The following is a 6,000-nucleotide window of genomic DNA, read 5'->3' as shown; positions in this document are numbered from 1 at the left end:
TTGATAATCCTCTTTTCCTTTTCAGAATCTATTCTGATGTCGCTGCCTTGTGGCTGAATATCAGATCTAACCACAGACATACTTGTACAATATCCCTTTAAGACGTGTCGACGTAAAGCCGTATCTTGCACAAGTATTCAAAATAACTGATATCATGCGATGCTCAAGGTCACTTCTTTGTTCTCAGCATTCCATTACAGAAGCCGTTTTTCAATATAGCTTTTGAGATACAGCTTTTCCAATAAAGCTTAATGCTGTACTCACTTTTCCTACGCGTTGGCTTTCAAAGTTTCCAATCTCCGTTAGTCAGATTAGCGCAGGTAGCGACCCTGTCCAGTCTGTGGGATTCAGTGTCAGGCTTGTGAAATAAAACAATCCTTGTTCTGTCCAGTTGATTCACAAGTTCCAGTCTCATTCATAGAGCCAATTCTTACTTATAATGGCTCTTGGAGGCAGTTCTTACCTAAAGTGTAATGGCAACTTCAGTCTTTTAGACAATAGACAATAGACAATAGGTGCAGGAGTAGGCCATTCAGCCCTTCGAGCCAGCACCGCCATTCAATGCGATCATGGCTGATCACTCTCAATCAGTACCCCGTTCCTGCCTTCTCCCCATACCCCCTCACTCCGCTATCCTTAAGAGCTCTATCCAGCTCTCTCTTGAAAGCATCCAACGAATTGGCCTCCACTGCCTTCTGAGGCAGAGAATTCCACACCTTCACCACTCTCTGACTGAAAAAGTTCTTCCTCATCTCCGTTCTAAATGGCCTACCCCTTATTCTTAAACTGTGCCCCCTTGTTCTGGACTCCCCCAACATTGGGAACATGTTTCCTGCCTCTAATGTGTCCAATCCCCTAATTATCTTATATGTTTCAATAAGATCCCCCCTCATCCTTCTAAATTCCAGTGTATACAAGCCCAATCGCTCCAGCCTTTCAACATACGACAGTCGCGCCATTCCGGGAATTAACCTAGTGAACCTACGCTGCACGCCCTCCATAGCAAGAATATCCTTCCTCAAATTTGGAGACCAAAACTGCACACAGTACTCCAGGTGCGGTCTCACCAGGGCCCGGTACAACTGTAGAAGGACCTCTTTGCTCCTATACTCAACTCCTCTTGTTACGAAGGCCAACATTCCATTGGCTTTCTTCACTGCCTGCTGTACCTGCATGCTTCCTTTCATTGACTGATGCACTAGGACACCCAGATCTCGTTGAACTCCCCCTCCTCCTAACTTGACACCATTCAGATAATAATCTGCCTTTCTATTCTTACTTCCAAAGTGAATAACCTCACACTTATCTACATTAAACTGCATCTGCCATGTATCCGTCCACTCACACAACCTGTCCAAGTCACCCTGCAGCCTTATTGCATCTTCCTCACAATTCACACTACCCCCCAGCTTAGTATCATCTGCAAGTTTTGCAGTAAACTATTTAATAATTGCCATTACTTCACAGGGAATGGGAGAGATCTTGACGTAGAGCCCCAACAGAGAGATCTTCAAGATGTTTCAGTTTAATTAGTTGTTTATTGAAGTAGTTGTACAAACAAGAAGATGAACATACCAGGCTGTACTTATTTCGCATTCAAGTCATAGCTGGCTGCTCTGTTCTCCCCGTCTGCCCACAGCTCTCGTTGCAGGTCTGTTGCAGGTCTGGTAAGAACTGCATCTCACCAAACATCCCGTGTCTAACTCCTCCCAGTCCTTGTGTCCAGATATACCACCTAGTTCAGGCTCCTCTCAGTACGTTATGCCCATATATGTATTCATCTAATGACAGCCCCCAAGTGTCCAAAATAATACGGCAAGATATATCGAGACAAAATAATATAATATGCAAAAGCAGCCAGCACAAGCACAAATGGCTCCTACACCCTCAAACCTTTGCCCCATTGGCAAGATACAAATTGGGAATCTGGTGAAATATTTTCCACATGCCTGGATGAATGCAACTCTTCAAATATTCTAGAAGCTCGATGCCACCAAGGACAAAGCTTGTTAAAGCATACTAGTATGCTCCCTACCTTGGAGCAGTGTAGGTACAATGTGTAGCATCTGCAAATCGTACACACATACTCATGGATGATACTCCACAGCACTTCATAAACCTGTAACCACTACCACCCACAAGCTCAAGGGCAGCAAACTCATGCATATACCATAAATTGGAGCTTCTATTCCAAGTCAAATACTTTCTGACACGGAAGTGCAACACCTTAGGTCAAAGTCCCGAAACATCCTACCCATCAGGAGTGCCTTTGCCAAGAGAATTTTATCAGTTTAAGATGTCTCACCACCAGCTTCTTAATTACAGATAAAAGATATGTGCAGAATTTATTAATGATGACCAAATCCTGAATAATGAATTATTTGAATTAACATCATTCCTCTCTCCATGAAGTTACGTTACCTCCAGCTTCATTTGTTGCCTTATTTAACAAATTTTAGTGTGGCTGTTTCTCAAAAGCCCTTTGAAAAGGTAAATATCGGCTAATTTCTTCTTCTTAAGCAGTCTGTCAGAATTAAAGATGACTTGATTCTAACTATGGTTCAGTAAGTTCTGAGGCCATTATTGAGCACAATGTGAAATGCACAAATTCTATCACAAATGGGGTAGGTGACCAACGGGAGTAGAAGGTGGCATTTACATTGGGCTTCCATTTGCTTCCAATCCATGATTCGATGTTCACGGCACCATGCAAAATTCTCCTTCGTTTTGTGTGGTCAGGGACAAAAATCTCCAGGTCAGTTTGGATGGTGTATTTATTTGAGGAAGCTTTGAGAATGATACTTGAATATTTTCTGCTATCCACATGGTAATCACTTTCCTTCACAGACTTCAGCGTAAGGTCTATTTTGGGAGTCTGGTGTCAAGCATCTGACAACATGGCCTGTTCAAAGGAATTGATTGAGTGTAACCAGGACCATGTGAGATGGTTAGTTTGGCAAGGCCTGCTGATGTTGCTTCACGTGTCTTTTCAAATGGTTTGAAGGTATTTATAGAGACACTCTCCAATGTCTTGAGGTTCTTGCTGTCACCCGGTCATTTATGTAGATAGGAAGCAGGATACAGCTCCACATAGTACACCTTGTTTTGTAATAGATTTGATATCTTGATTTTCAAGCACCCTGTTTCACACTCGGCTAAAGTTGCGATGGTACATGGACAGCAACAGTGAAGTCACCTGCAGGGTAATAGGTGACTGATTCTACAGAAGAGATTGTTGCGCCACAGACTACAAAATTCCTCCATCCAGATGATGTTCCTTTTGCTCCTCCAGAAGAAGAAGCATCCACCATCTTGATCTTTGAGGTGGTCATCTCCTGCCCGTTGTGATTCACTCGGGGTTGCAATGTTGTCGTGAAAGCATCGGAGTTTCTGAGCAATGATAGAATGATTGTTGGATTGTCCACGCTGATCCTAACATTCCAAGTCTCAAACTTAATATCATGGAGTGAAAGTCACCTATGTATGATTTCCTTTAATGTGGAATACCTGATGTACAGCAGCCACAGCGTGGGCTTCATAGAGAAATTGATTCAATGACAAGAGGGGGCTAAAGCAACTGTAGACTAGATTCCACTGTGCGCATATTCACACCCAGAGTTGTGTGGCTGGAATGTAATGACCACTCTGCATATAGACAACCATTCTCTCTCTCTCTCTCTCTCTCTCTCTCTCTCTCTCTCTCTCTCTCTCTCTCTCTCTCTCTCTCTCTCTCTCTCTCTCTCTCTCTCTCTCTCTCTCTCTCTCTCTCTCTCTCTCTCTCTCTCTCTCTCTCTCTCTCTCTCTCTCTCTCTCTCTCACACATGCACACTCATAAAGCACACACACACATGCATCATGCATCATGCACACATGCACACATGCACACGCACAGGCATACAAAATTACACACAAATACCACACATAAACATCATGCACACACTGATCACACACACAAACATGATACACACAAACATCATATATGCATAAATAAATATCATACATACAAAAACATACACGCGCACACACGTACACACATTCAAAGTCGTGGATCAGATGCCCTTACTACTGACACCTCCTTTCTTGTCCTCTCTATCACCAAGTCCTCCCAGTTCTGTAATTTCTTCTCTTTGAGCTTCCCCCCTTTCTACTCTCTGACCTATGATTATATTAAAAATGAACTATGAACAGCAGCGGGTCGCTCAGCCCCTCATGCCTGCTTTGCCACTGAGTAAAATCACGGCTGATTTGATTGTTACCTCAACTGTCCATTCGAATCTATACGCAAGTCCTCCTCCCACCCTCCTAAAAAATCTCCTCACCTTCAGCCCACACACCTCCTCCTCAGTGAGCACGTTGCCCATATTTCCTGCCATGCTCTGGTTCCGGACTCCCAGCTGCATATTTGGCTTAATTCCCAACCATGCTTCCAGACACACTCTTTATCCCACTTCCAGCCACGCTCTTGCCAATGTTTCTCGTGCCAAGGATCTGTGTATGTTGTGCCCAGCCACTTGCTGAGAGTGGTTGGCTGAGACGGAAGCAGGTGAGCTTGGCTACTTGTCCTTTATCTACTCTGCTGGATAAATGCTCAAAATAAAACCCAAAAGATTCATCAAACATGCCTTTTCTATCATGAAAACTGCCTGATGCTATTGTGACTTTCTATGTGCCCTGTTTTTGTACACTTAATAATAGATTCCAGCATTTTGCAAAGACAGGTGTCAGGGTAATTGGTCTCTGTTTCTTTTTTTTCTCTTTTCCTGCTTAAATAGTGTGGTTATATTTGTTACCTTCTAACCTGCTGGGACAGTTTCATAACCTGTGTAATTTCTGCTTGCATTCAGAGTCATTTGGTATTGCAGATAGTAAGCATTTGTGTGTACTTGTTGAAAGAAAATAAGAGGTGATAGGAGTATCTGCTTATGTTTGTGTGTGCGTGTATATATATAGATATTTTCAATAATGATTATGTTGAAAGGTTATTCACCAAGTTGAAATGAAAAAGGGATGTGGTGATGAATATAAATGGAACTGAGTACTGTATGTGTGATGTGAAGTAAGGTAGGAATGGGAGAGGTGCTATTGATTGAATTCAAGAAGAAAATAGTGGTGGCATGTTGTGTGCCAAGGGGAAAGGTTGAAACATGCCTGTAATGAGGGAGAGAGGTTAATGCAGAGATATAAAGTAGTGAAAAGCAAGGGACGGGATTAACCTGTGGAGAAGATATGAAGAGTTGTGGTGTTCTGCTGAATGAGAATGGAGCAATAAAGACCTCTGCTCTACTCACTATTGATCTTCTTATGCAGCCATTGAACTTGATTTCCTTAACCAAATGAGGACCTGGAACCTCACTGCCCTGATCTTCACCCCAAAATGCCCAGAATTAAAATCAAGGACGAGTCTCACCAAGTCTCACAAGTTTTCCCTTCTCCCATCAGGCAAGAGGTACGGAACCGTGAAAACACACACTTCCAGATTCAGGAACAGTTTCTTCCCAGCTGTTATCAGGCAACTGAACCATCCTATCAACAACTAGAGAGCAGTCCTGAGCTATTATCTACCTTATCAAAGATCCCTGGATTATCTTTGATCGGACTTTACTGGACTTTATCTTGCACTAAACCTTATTCCCTTTATCATGTATCTGTAAACTGTGATTATAATCATGTATAGTCTTTCCGCTGACTGGTTAGCATGCAACAAAAGCTTTTCACTGTACCTCGGTACACATGACAATAAATAAAACGAACTAAAACTAACTAAACTAAATTGGCATGGCATCACAAAGTTTGAATAAAGTTATGCACTGCATGTGAAACACAGGATTAAAGTGACATAAATTACTATGCATTGTAAAATAATGCATTGTTCAAAGATTTGTTGATTAAAAATACAAAGTGCAAAGTAAAACATTTTCATCTAGGTTCTTTCTGAAAATCAAATAGGAAATGTGAAATTGGAAATGACGATCTGAATGTTTTGCAGTATAAAAAAATTTG

This window comes from Rhinoraja longicauda, chromosome 14, assembly GCF_053455715.1.
Source record: "Rhinoraja longicauda isolate Sanriku21f chromosome 14, sRhiLon1.1, whole genome shotgun sequence".
In the NCBI taxonomy this organism is placed as follows: Eukaryota; Metazoa; Chordata; class Chondrichthyes; order Rajiformes; family Arhynchobatidae; genus Rhinoraja; species Rhinoraja longicauda.
The sequence above is the reverse complement of the archived record's forward strand: the minus strand, read 5'-3'. Positions refer to the sequence as shown.